The sequence below is a fragment of the Equus caballus genome, chromosome 20 (genome assembly GCF_041296265.1).
Source record: "Equus caballus isolate H_3958 breed thoroughbred chromosome 20, TB-T2T, whole genome shotgun sequence".
Classification (NCBI taxonomy): domain Eukaryota; kingdom Metazoa; phylum Chordata; class Mammalia; order Perissodactyla; family Equidae; genus Equus; species Equus caballus.
This window is the reverse complement of record NC_091703.1, coordinates 16,215,563-16,229,860: the sequence shown is the minus strand read 5'-3', so window position 1 is coordinate 16,229,860 and position 14,298 is coordinate 16,215,563. Positions and strand designations below refer to the sequence as shown.

General features: G+C 39.1%; 1 protein-coding gene across 8 annotated transcripts in view; it reads right to left on the bottom strand.

The window, feature by feature from the left end:
- The window catches only part of JARID2 (jumonji and AT-rich interaction domain containing 2), a 255,093-nt gene that overhangs the window by 159,287 nt on the left and 81,508 nt on the right, over positions 1-14,298 (bottom strand). The gene's annotated exons all lie outside the window — the stretch shown is intronic.

The window sequence follows — 14,298 nt, the reverse complement described above, 5'->3', positions numbered from 1 at the left end:
AAAATAACGCTTCCAGGGATTAGGGCTTGAAGATATTTGGGGGGGCCATCTTGCAGCCTATCAGAAAGTACATGTTGATATTTTCACATCTGAATAAGAGAGCAATTGCTGCAGCTGAAACACACCTCATTGCTCAACACTGGAATGCACAGAACGGATGTTCTAGGACAGAGGGGAACGCTATCTTAAGCTGCGTATGAGGAAGTACAAGGAAAATGAGTGGCAGAATTTTTTCCCTTTTTTTTTTTTTTGTAGATACACAATCAGTTCTCTGGGTCGCCCACTAATGAAGTGGGAACACCTGAGTAGGTCAACAATAACGGGTGGAACTCCTAGGCTGATGCAAAACTACCATCTCTCGAAACTTATTATATGTTTCCCTAGAAAGAGAAAAGTAATTGAGTGTTTTGATTGAATAGACTTTTTTCTGTATTGAAATCATAGCGGGTAGGGGATTCATGAACTGGTTGAAGGGTTTTACTATTGTTCTGACTCCTCAATAAAGAGGAACGTGGGGTGCACATTACGAGCTAGATCATTTAATGTGATAGGTTCTTCCCTCCTAAGCCTGCAACTGATTGCTAGAACGTTATTCTTAATTTCCCTGTATCAAATGGCATTAGATTTGGGGCTCTAATTTTACATATTTTTACTTTGTTGTTCAAAAAGAGCCCTGCCTGGATAATGATTTTTATCATTTCCTAAATAAAGCATTTGTTTTCCATCTCCAAACTGCTCTTTTCAAAAGTAGCACTAAAGCAGAAATTTAAATAAAGAAGATACGAATGTTGAAACTTTCTCAGAGGTAACAGGATAATAATGGATTAACCTCAAGATTTCTACCCTAAGATATACAAATGGATAATAAACACATGAAAATATGCTCGACAGCATTAATAATTAGAGAACTGTAAATCAAAACCACAATGAGATACCACATCGTGGCCACTAGGATGGCTATAATCAAACAGGCAGACAATACCAAGTGTTCACAGGAATGTGGAGAAATTAGATCTGTCGTACACTGCAGTAGGAATGAAAAATGGGCCAGCAGTTTTGAAAAAGTCTAGCTATTCTTCAAAAAGTTTAACAAAGTTACCATACAACCCAGCAATTCCACTCCTAGGTGTCTATACCCAAGACAAGTGAAAACATCTGTGGACACAAAAATTTGTACAGGAATGTTCCTGGCAACTTTATTTGTGAAGGCCAAAATGTGGAAACAACTGCAAGTGATTTGTCCATCAGATGATGAATGGACAAAATGTGATATATCCATAAATGGCACTGTTTAGCAACACAAAGGAAGTACTGATATATCTGAATAAAAGTGCCTTTTGCAAATAAATAATCTCTGCTGTGTTATACTGCATTTATTTGCAAAACTTACTGTACTCTGCACATTCAATGTGCATTTACTCTATAGTGAATGCAGACTTAGAATCATGTCTGACAGGGGAGAAGCTGGAATTGCATGCTACCTTTCATCTGCTCTGCCAGCTGGAAGCATGCCGTCCATTGTCTGTTGCCTACATGACAGGACCGCCAAGGAAACTACATAACAGACATTCAGAGAACCTCATGTTTACAGCAAGTTAGGGGAGAGAAAAGGAGAGAACTAAGGTGGGGAAGGGAAGTAAGCCTGAAGATGCAGCAATTTCCTCTGCATCCCAGACACAGACCTCCCACCCATGCCCTGCTCCGGGAACAGGCAGACAGGCAGGTGTGGGCCTCCTCAGGGCTCCTTTTACGAATCTCTACCAGAGCTGGGACAAGAATTTCTCGCTGACAGTGACAGTGCATGTATTACTAGGAAACAATTCACACACAGAGGACAATGTGACATTAATGTCCAGGAAGCAGGTTGGGGGAGGGGAACCTAAAAAGAGTTTCCTGTTAACAATCCAGAGAGCTTTACTTGTGAAAACCCACAGCCTCACAGGAATCTCAGCTAAACATGATTGCTCAGATTTACAGCAGCCTTTAGTGTTTTCTGTTATAAAGAATTACATGTCAATAAATTAATTTGACTGCAAAACATAAGTAGGATTTCAGGGAGGAGGGGAACTGAGAAGATAAGCTAGCAATAATGAAGACTACTGAACTCCTGCATATCCAGTCCTGTTAGGAGCTGGTGGGCAGAGTTACTCCGATACATCTGAGAGAAATGAGGAAAACTATTCATGAAAAAAAAGATAAAAAGAAAGATCAACACAGACTTTAAATACCTCATGGCCTCAGACTCAGCACAGTAACTTCCCTTTTAAAAAGGGACAGATACTGGAGTATCTGCTCCTTTTTACCAAACTCTCCAGCCAAGCCCATACTAGTTTGCAGAGACAATCTCCTGGGATGTGATCAGCAGAGGGGAGCGAGGAGCAGAGAGAGCTTGGAAGACGCACCAGGGCAAGTGACTCAGGCTGTCTCTCTCTCCCTGCCAAGCCAAGCAGCTACTGATGCCAAAACATCCAATTTATAAAGCTGCACAAAAGCATGTGCATAGAGGGACCACACAGCAACTTTTTAGAAGCCTAGAATAACTTCCAAGTTTAACTCGCAAAGTGATCATTTCTTTAAAAAAAAAAAAAGAAAGAAAGAAAGAAAGAAAAGAAAAGGAGGGGGATAAAAGTAATGGTGAATAGGATTGGCCCCCATAACACCGCTGCTTCTCAAAAGCTACAGTATCCAGGCTGGTGAGATACAAAGGCACCTCTTTCTACCCAAAGAACACACTTGCACCAAGATTTACACACGAGGACCCTGAGACCTAGAAAGCCTCAACAAAGGTGCGAAAGGCTTGTTTAGTCTCTACCAAGAAAGGTGGGGATGAGAACTCAGACCTCCTGCATCATTATTCCACTGTCTGTCCATGACACTACACCGCCCCCAGCTAGAAGAAAGGTTTTCTGTTTGACTATTTAACAAAGTGATCTCCACCTGGTAGCTATCCAGGGGGGTAAAACACTTTTACCCAAACTCTACCAGCTTTTCCCCTAATTAACTCATATTCACCTTTCAGGTACCCGCTAAAAATGTCTCTTTGCATCAGAAAAGTTTTCCTCAAAGGCAAGACTATTAGTACGTTGTTCGCCTATTAGAACGATATATTTCAGAGATTCTAATCAAAGCTCAGCTCCCCCACTAGACGGTGAACCCTGTGGGGTGTGTCAATTTTCTCATTACTGATAAGCACAGTAAATACTTGTCAGTGTTCACACTTAGCAACATCTCTTCCTTCTCCAAAAAGGTACCTTCAATTAATGGTAGACAAGTATGAAATTCACCATTAACACTAAGGCTGAAAACACTACAGTCAATAACTGTGTCACAATCCCTTAATCATGCTCCAAGATATCAGATTTTTGCTTTGAATTTTCTTTAAAAGTCCCAAGATGGTGGCAGTTTCTCCTGCCTTCAGGTGCCCTGGAATGGGCAATCCTTGTAGACGTAACATAAACTCATCTATTTGGGGGTCACCTTTCTGTTTTCAGGTTCAATAAAACACTTGGTAGTTGCTTTGCAAGAAAACATGAAATTTGGCCACAACAAATAGTTATTTCACTAATATCAAATTTATAGCCTGCTGCTTCATTTCTATGCCTTTGTTTAAAATAACTTTACAATATGATCTGGCATTGAAGTGAAGTCTTTTTTAATCTTGTTTAAATAGGAGTTAACCACAATATATGAAGACCCAATAATGCAGGTAACTTGACTGAAGTGACGGCAATATGAACAGTGATCAACTTCACTCATACTGTGGAAACTATTTCACAGGTACCACTTGGTTATTTCTTATTTTAGGCGTTTAAAATATGAAAACTAAGTACATCTTAAATCAATGAAATGTAATAATTACTGAGCACCACTGGTCAGTAACAGTAACATCCCTCCCAACTAGCTATATGGTCTTCATGTTATTAATAAAGGACTATCTGCCAGGTGGACACGTAATTAGATACATGTTTTCATAGAAGTCTCCCGACAGAGATATGGAGAAACAAAGTGAGCTAGACCAGGAAGACAAACGGCTTGCCTTCATCATGGATACAGCAAAACGTAACATGGCCACTTCAGGTGCCTGGTCATACATGCCTCAAAACAGAAAGGCAATCATATATGATGGCTGCCCAGTCTACCATTATCTTGCTGACGGTGAGTCTGAGATGTACCTTTGCTCATGCCAAAGTTTGATGGAAGGGCTATCCATCTCCCCAAATTCTGAACCTGCGTTAGAACAGATGCTATATATCCAAACAGCTAAATAAAATAATCCCGCTGATTTACCCAACGCTGAGCTCTAAGATAAAGTGGGCCCAGTTACCACCTGTGAATCAATCTCTGTAACTTTCATCATCTCATCAATGATGGAAGGTCACTAAAACTTAAGAATGACCAGATTTGACATCTGTGACAAAAGATCAGGGGTCAAGGTCTTGGCAGGGTAAACACATGAAAATGGTGTTTGCCTTGTCCCCAAAACACAATAGCGGAGGATTTTAACTAGGAAAGACATGTGTCAAAAGGAAGACGACCAGCTCTTCAGCTTTCCCTCGCTCTCACTGATATACCAGCACAACTGCAGCCCAGGGAGGGGATGTGGGGGCCTTCATGTTTCCTCCCTACTTCAGACCTCCCTTTATGGTCTCCCTTCCTCTTTTCTTCAGTGTTCCCTCAGGAGCTCCTCATGTCTGGCGAGCTGAAACCCATCAATGATCTTCTGCCAAAACTGCAATTATCAAGCGGCCAATGCCAAAACCCAATCCCACTTCTAAAATAGTGCTCTTTAATTTGTACTCTACCTCCAGACTGAACAGCCCTGGAAATAGAAACGGGAATTTTCCAACCTGCAAATAGTGCTGGCTGAAAACTTCTGTCTACTCATTCTCTTTGGATAACCCAGTCAGGCCCACTTCACTCACATGCACCCAATTAGAGCACATACTGTGGTTGTGGCAGTGGATGGAGACACTAAAGATTTACCCACTCACAAGATTCCACTCTCAGATGGAACATTTTCACATTTTTGTTCAGTATCTTTCATCACTAGAGAGAAGTCACCATCTTGAATGAGAGAATAAAGGCTGAAGTGGTAATTAAGTCCTTCAGAACTAATCAGTACTAAGCTACCACATCACCCAGAGATGAGTTATGACCTCATGGAGATGGGATCTTGTTTTTGTTTTTTAGTTTTTTTTCTTAAAGAAAAGTGTTAAAGCAGGGAAATATAAACTGCAAGGTCAAAAAGAGGAGTTCACATTACAATATGGTCTAAAGAATCTCACTGAAAATGTTTTCCATCCATAATACACACGAATTAACATGAAAAAAACCTTTTCAACTATGTGCCTGGAGTTCCTTTCATGACCTTAAGGAGCCTTAAACTTCCACTTCCACCCTGTGTGCCCTAGATGGTAGACTACGTCCTGCCTCTTCCACTGAAATAAATTAAATGATTTTTCTAGCCAATAATTGGCTTAATGAGCCCCCAACCACCCACCCAAAGAGGCAGAAATAGTAAATGCTAATCCTCAGCAGCAGTGTGTGTTCTGGTTAGCTCTTCCCATCCTGATCCTCCTGATACAGCTGCTTCTTATCTAGCTGCACGTTATTTCTGTCTGCAAAGGGTGGATTGTGTGGGCTTTTCACTCTCTAATGGCTTCAATGAAGAATAAAGGGTAACTTCAAGTTTGACATTTTTATACTTCAGAAGAAATCAAGAGCAATTCTCTCTGCCCTTTCAAGTGTAACTAGAAAGGAAAAGAAAATCTACTAGGTTAACATCTGGAAGAAAATATTAAATCAAATTAAAACTTTAAACCATGTCTGTGAGCTTATGAAACGTTTGAAACCAGTCAATGGAAGTTTTCAAAACACATTTTAGAAAATAGTGACTAGCCTCTCATCCTGCAATAATCTGCTACAATGAAAATTCTGAGAGAAAACAACATACTGAAAGAGAAATAATTACATTACCTTGTCCCGTAAAACAGATTTCAAGTCACCACCACCAACATACACAAAAACGTCAATTTTTAAAACCAAAGAGAATGATATTTTTAAAAGTCATTGGTGTGATAAATAATGTCTCATTCTTTGTCTCATTTTTGTTCACATCCTCAAAAATAAAACATTACACAATATACCCAGGAATCTAAAACACACATAATGGGAACTGAAACATTTCTCACAAATGCTCACCAGCCACGTGAGTAATCAGGAAAGGCAAAATGGATTCTGAAGGCTTAAAAGGTTAAAATACTTAGAGGAATGCTTCCTTGCTTAAAACAAAAATCACCATTTCTCTCATGAGTAAGCAGGCGCCATCTTCTCCCTTTATTGCCACATCCCCCCAAGACGTTTTCATTAAATATCGCATTATATCAACAGTCACTTTCTAGCCTGAGAAGATTCAAGATAACATATTTCCCCTGGGTTCTGCTTTCCCCCATATCCTCATTCTCCACATAATTTATAGCTAAATTCTCAACCTCAAATCCTTAAAAATAGTAGCTACTGAAGTTTAGTTGCTTATCATGTGTTCTTGCTTACTCAGATTACTTCATCGCCTAATACTGCAGGGTGGGAGAGTCAAATACTGTTTTAGGAAATCGCTCTCCCTGGCTTTGTTCTGATATCGAACAGTTCAATTACATAATTTTGACCACTGTATTCAAAACTTAGTTGGAACTGCAAACATCCAAATGCATACGTCCATCGGGGCATATTGAGGACAAACGAAATCAAGCAATGCTGGTGGAGGCAGCCAGGAAAGTTTCTTTAAAAGATGACTCCATATCCCCTCTCCCAGAGAAAGGGAGGGGAATTCTTTTCTTAGAGACATGGACACAGATGCATCAACCAAATGCAGAAAAGCAGGAAGGAAGAAGGAAACAAGCCACACCAAAGCTGGCTAACGTACCCTACTAACCAGACAACCATCAGCATGGTAATTGAATCCAGAATCTGAGAAAGCCAAGAAAACTTAAAAGGGGTGCAAACATTTATAACAAGAGGAGGAGACTCATGGATTTAATTACTTCCACTATACATGACAATTAAGAATAAATGGGGGAAACCACAAGACAGCAGACAGTGAAGAAAAAAAGTGAAATGTTGATTGCCATTAGCGTTAACAACAGGAGTTTCTAACACCTGCTATAAGCTACTGTGTAATAAAACATGAATTACTCTCCTAATGAATAAATGAATACATTAACGTTAGCCAGGTTCTTTGGGAAGCACATTTAAACTCCCTTAAACCACCACCCAAGTAACATTCACCAAACATACTTCAATGCCCATTTAACGGGACGGAAAGAGGCTGAGCCTCTTCAAAGCTTCCAGTCTACATCTGACAACAAAACACAGAATGCAGTATGATCAGACAGGAAATTCACTTAACTAAAAAAATTTATTCTTTCAAGTACAAACAGCTGAATAAAACAACAAAAACAATAAACATTTATTGAATACATTTTACATGTATCGCTACAATTAATTCTCAGAACAGCTCCATGAAGGAAAGGCTTACTTGACCCGGACTGCAGTTCGTAAGTGGCAGAGGAGAGGAACAAGCCCAGGCAGTTCCCTTCCACAGCCACCTAACCAAGCGAGCTGAGTGAGGCTCAGCCTTCTAGTCTACCCAGGGTTCGAGGAGACCCAAACAGAACAGAGCAACCTGAGGGCTATATTAAACCAGACCTTACCCATGCTACCCCCCAAAAAACATAGAACAATGAAAATCCTCTTCAGAAAATTTCCATCTAAAGGGAATAAAGTCAAGCCAAAATTTGTAATTTTAAGGAGAGTAAATTTATCAGAGCCATAAAACTTATAAAATGCACAGATGGTCTAATTTCATTCCCAACAACACACTATTAATAAAATGTCAGCTACATTTAATTATAAATTGAATTTCGGTTGAATCACAGTCTCTCCAAGGACCTCTCAATTACTTTCCCATACACTGTCTAATTCACAGGAAAAGCTTTCTCAACTGAACAGGTGAAAGACAGGAAGCCAATGACTAGACCAAGATAAATCAGTAACCTTGACCTTCAGACTTTCAGTCCAAAGACTGAAATCATTCTCAAATTAGGGTGCAGCTCCAATCATGATACCAGGGCTCTACTCTAACTATTCCAAACCAGAGTAGCAGGGCATAGAGCTCATGCTGTAGAATTTTGTAGTTGTACAAAGGATTCAGATGCACATCCCTGGTCGTTAGACCATACGCCATGCATTCCTGAATCTACTCGAGCCCTCCTTGAAAAGGCTTTTGAAAAAAACCTGTCTACACATGTAGATAAGCGCAGTGTGTTAAGTCCCTAGAGCTTAAAAAAACAAGAATCTATACTAGAAGCTTCAGACAAATGTAGCAAGAAAGCAGTAGGAACACTCGCCAACTATCACCCCTGAGCCTGGAACACAGCTGCAACAACAAAAAAAAACAAATTATAAGCAGTGGCCATACAGAAAGCAATCACATTTGATGTGCATTTTATGATTTTTGCAACAACAGCAAATTTACTTTTCTAATTAAATTAGGCTTTGGCAAAAAAATTTTAAATGTGTCCTCTGCTATCCTTGGTAAGGACGGAAGATGATAATACAAGATAGCAAATAATCTAAGTCTTCAAAAATGTATTATGATATCAGTAGCATTTTTACAGCTTAAGTTATTAATAAAATTATGTATGTATAGATGTCCAGAGTGTTATAACAGTTGTAAGAGGTGACTGTTACAGAAAACTGAAGACCAGAAAGCAGCAGACAACCTGGGATTAAAAATTTTCTGCAGAGAATATACAGAAATGACATAAAAAGCAACACACTAGGTAGGAGAGAACTCATCAAAATAACCACAATCAACACTAAATAACCTATATTCATGGAAAGAAACAGTCATAGACAATTTACTTCTAAAATCAGAGAGACTGAGGGTTGGGAAGATGCTAGAACTACATTATGGCAATGACTGAAGAATCTTGAGAATTTACTAAAAATCACTGAATTGTACACTTTGAAAGGTGGACTGTAGGGAGTGTAACTTTTCTCTCAATAAAGCTGTTTAAGAAAACAGCAGATGGGGCTGGCCCCGTGGCCAAGTGGTTAAGTTCACGCACTCCACTTTGGCGGCCCAGGGTTTTACTGGTTCAGATCCCAGGCACAGACATGGCACCACTCATCAGGCCATGCTGAGGCAGCATCCCACATGCCACAACTAGAAGGACCCACAACTAAAAACATACAACTATGTACCGGGACCTCTGGGGAGAAAAAAGGAAAATATCTTCAGAAAGCAGCAGAGAGGTCATCAGACTTTTGTATGAACCTCTTTCCAAAACTTCTTTGAAAAAGACAGTTTTTCACTACAACAGCTGAGTCACCCGAGCTACACATACTCCACGCTCAATCCTAACCCCAATGCAACTAGGAAAGTCTCTAATCTTTAATCTTTGTTACACGGAACATGACAGAATGGAAGAGAGGAAATTATATACTCAAGCACCACCCACTGAATAAAAATAGAGCATCAGTGAATACCTCCCTCTTTCATCTTCTTTCCAAAATTGCTCCAGGGTTGACCACTACTTTATAGAAGCAGGAAAGTCAGTTTCACAGCCACCACTGGAAACTACAAAACCACCACTTACTCCCAAGTGTGACAGAATATCATGTACTTCCCCTAAAACTCAAGCCAACTTTGCATTCAGCTCTATAATACAAATGCATTAAGTTAACATTAAGGAAACATTGGTTAAACCGAAGCTCCAGGACAAGTGCCAACAGTGAGGTGTCAGATAGCGGCAAAAACAACCAAATGGATGGTCGTCTCCGTGACCTCCCTGGAGCTCTGACAGGACGGCTGGCACTCACGCTGATGCCCACATCAGCAAGATCAGCAGCATGTTTCTTAATTCTCTGAAGCTATTTAAAAGATCCTCTCAGGTAAATCTAAATGCAGCATATATCAGAATGAATGGCTATAATGAGTCAAGGCCACCAAAGGTATTCTCCAATTATTCATTGCTTTGTTTCTTAATCTAACAATCCACCAACAGCTTTTCCTTGTGTAGCTGGCTTATAGTCTTCTGATTACTATGCCAAGATCAATGTGCATTAGTCTAAACAATCTGATCTTAACCAGACCCTGCTTCTGTCAAAGATAAGTGAAGGGCAACATTAACTCACAGAACATCTGCTAACTGTTGGAGGGCACAGTGACAGGATATCAAGCTGCCCTTCCTCCCCTCCAAAGACACTGATGGAACCATACTTAACACAGGCCTCTTTGATGTACAATAGCCTAATTTTATACCAAAGATGATCATACTCTCAACACACATCCATCCATTTAATGTAACCGCAACCCAGCTTTGGGAGAGGTTTTAAATGATATTCCCGATCTTTGAATTCCACCAGCAATAATGATGACTACCAAATTATAAGACTGATTTGGTTGCATTTGAGAAGAATAAATGACATGCTTCCTTTGGAGTTAAGTGGAAAAAATCCCAGAAATCACAAAACCAAATTTGAAAAGCATTTATAACAGCATTTTTTTTCTTTTTTGCTCAGGAAAATTCACCCTGAGCTAACATCCATAACAGCATTTTTCAAATCCTAAACTAGAACTGCCTAAATAAAGTGGTTATTCACCACCACAATCTTAATTATTTTGCCTAGGACTCAGTAAATGCATCTTAGAATGTGGACGAAATAAACTCTAAAATCAAAGCATCTAACTAATGACTAATTTACTATTATACTCATATTGGGGTAGAGACAGGTCACAGTACACAGTGATGTTCTTTTTGAAGTAGGACAGGTTATTTGAATAATTCTTTGTCAACAAAAACCATCTCCTAAATTTTTCTATAATTTTAACAAACGAGGAATCTTCCCAGGATATCTCCGTGAATTGAGAGTTATGTAAAAATAAGACTTATCAAAAGACATTTTTTTAAAAATGTATATAAGGGGCAAAATAGGTGAAGGGGGTAAGAGGTATCAACTTCCGGTCATAAAATGAATAAGCCATGGGGATATAATATACAGCATAGGGAATATAGTCAACAATATTGTGATAACTTTGTATGTTGACAGATGGTTATCAGTCTCACCAGGGTGAGTATTTTGTAATGTAAATAAATGTCAAATCACACTATTGTACATCTTAAACCAAATACAATAATGTATGTCAACTCTTTTTCGATAAAAAATAATAGATAAATGCGTATATTTTGACCAGGAACTTTACGCCTTTTTATCCTAAGGAGGTTAATTACGAAGATGCACTAAACTTTGGGGACATGCACTACTTTACTAAAAGCCAGGTGTTAAATTCTAGCAGGCAACAGCACAATGGCTGAACTGGGCCAGCTAAATGCAGGTCTGGGTGTCAGACCACCCTGAGTGTGTGTGCGCTCTTGCCCCACGTTCCCACAGCCACAGCTACCCTCTGGGGTTGTTCCAGAGTCTAAACAGGCTCAAAAGAGTGAGGCAGGGATCACACTGCACAATGCCTTGGGGAGGGAGCTTGTAATGATTCAATTATGCTGCACTGTGGAACACTATACAGCCTGTTACCAAGAAAGATGAAGAAAAGTATTTTAAAACAAGACGAAGTGAGAAGAGCAACATGTACAATATGCTTTGGGGACTGTTTCTCTTTTATTTCTTTATATTTCAGCCCACTAGATGAAAAAAGAGAAAAATTGATAAACACAAATGTTAACAATTATCAGAGTGGGACAAATGTTGCTATTTTTATTTTCTTTTTAAAGCATCCAAAGTTTCTAAATGTTCTAAGATAAAAATAAATTACTCATGTAACATAAAAAGCTACTTTAAATAAATCAAACACAAAACAGGGTGTCAAAACTGTACCAAGTTATACTCTTCCTCTTTCTGCAGTTCCTAATAGACATTCTCAGGACTGGTACCCTCCTGATAATATTTAATTACATAATTTCATTTCTTGAAACACTTATTGAGTATCTGTCAATGAAGGTACTATGAGGAGACTGTGGTTCTGCCCGTGCCTGGGCACTGCTCCAAAGCCAGCCTTTCATCCATGTGATTTCTCATCCCCATTTACTGAAGAATAATGACTAATCCAGCAATCAGGGGCAAAATTAACTGGCATCCTTTCAATAATTCCTAGAGTACAGTATTACCCAAAGAAGAAATTTCCTACGTAAATATAAACTTTACTAATGACAAAATAGAAGGTCCAGTCAATGCAGTGCAGTAAGTCTTGTTTATGGCAGGCCCAGGAAGACTCAGCAGCCTTTCTGGCAAATTGAGATTTGAGGCTGGGACCAGACTGTGACCACTTCCCTATCTGCTCTAGAGAAACTGAAAGCCTGTCTGCTTATGAAGGAAGCCTTTGTAGATCTCACGTCTGCTATTTCAAAGAAAGATCCTAACTGTATTTAAGAACAATTTTTTAATTTTCTACTCAAGATGTGGATGAGTGGGAAACACATATGGGAGGAAGAATCATTCATTCTGTAAATAATAGGTACCTATAGCAGAAAAAAGAAGAAATAGGATAGGGAGAGGGCACTAGTTCTTCATGAATATTTCATAATTTTCTATCGACAAGGAAGCATCTCAAAATTGCACAGAGGAAACTATCAAGAACTTTTACTTAAGAGTGAAAATAACACTTTTTCTAACATCACATGGAGCAGGAAGAATAGCGTGGGTATAGAAGAAAAGACTTCCTTTTGCAAAGAGTCTCTTTCTTTCACTTTTTTTTTTTGTTTTTAAGACATAAAGGTCATTGGGTTTATGTGAAATACATTAGCACTGCACATCTGCCTTTTGCCTCAGGGTGGCCAGGACTCTGCCCATGTTTAGGTTTAAATTATCATGGAGAGACACACACATCCCAACACAGGACTTGGAAGCAAACTTCAGTTTACATCCCACAGGCGACTTCAGGCCTAGATGGGTCACAAGATCATCTGAGATCTGGGAGTGTTATCTACAACTATCTTACATTCACACTCACCTTTTTGCCTACTGAAGAGGAAACAAGATACATTTCCAATGTAGAAGGAACTAAGAAGGATTTTAATAAAGACCAAGACATCAACACTATCAGTCGACCTGCCCCATCACAGATACAATTGTAATAACCATACAGAACACCACTAAGTCACACAAATGGAAATCTGTCAGAGAGAAATCAAATGCTTCCTACATATCAATTCAATACCTCTTCCAATATTCATCCACTAAAGAGACCAGTCAAAGCAAGATGGAGAGAGGACTTTAGAGCCTGGAGGTTGGCACATCTACTCAAGGGATCTAAACTAGCACCAGACTGACTGCTCCTAACTACTTCCATGCAGTAGGTAAATTACACGCCAAATTAATGACAAGCAAAGTACCAAAAGTACCATTCATGTCATCTAAGTCACAGAGTCAGAATTAGGCTCAGAAACAAGCCCATGATTTTACCTGCCCTGTGACCTCAGTGGGCATCAGCTGCCTTCGCTTGTGAAGTAAAAAGTAAAGGAAAAGTGACATACAAAGAGGAAAGGTTATGCCAGGCACCTCACAGGGACACTAATCAGTTAGTCCTTACTCTTTAATAACTTTATAGTTACGGAATTGGAATATAGCATCTGCATTAGTAGAGATAACCCTATAATCTGTAATACATATGAAAGGGGTGACTAGAAATAACAAATTCAATATTAACACGTGATCTACAGAACTACTTTCAATGCTGAAAATAAGTTAACCCTTGCCTGACAAAGAAAATTTCCTAAAAGCCCACTGCTAGTTCCCAATCCTGATGCACATCACAAGTAACCTAGAGAACATGTTAAAATACATGATCCTGGTTATGTGTTAAAATGCATGAAACTCACATTTAAAAATTTTACTTCATAAATTTTTTTTAGAAACCATAATCCTGTCAACCACTGCTGAAATGGAACACTGAAAGGGGTGTGTTTTTAATAAGCTCCAGAGAACAGTGTTCAACATTTGGGAATCAGTACAACATTCTTTCCCCGGGCAAAATGGTTTACTTACAAAAGCCTTAGTATCTATCATGGTATAGAGGAATTTACAAATGTTGTTTTAAACGTATGCTTAACATGCATGCTACAATGCTAACTCAGGGTTAGCAATTATCAAATTCTGAGGTTGACAAAAGTAGTTCATTCCAAAATCTGAAAAGCCAAAATGCTTAATCCTTGGATTCCTATTTTTAACAACACACTGAAATGTTAGAATCAGCGTCATAAAACACGTAACTAAATTAGTTAG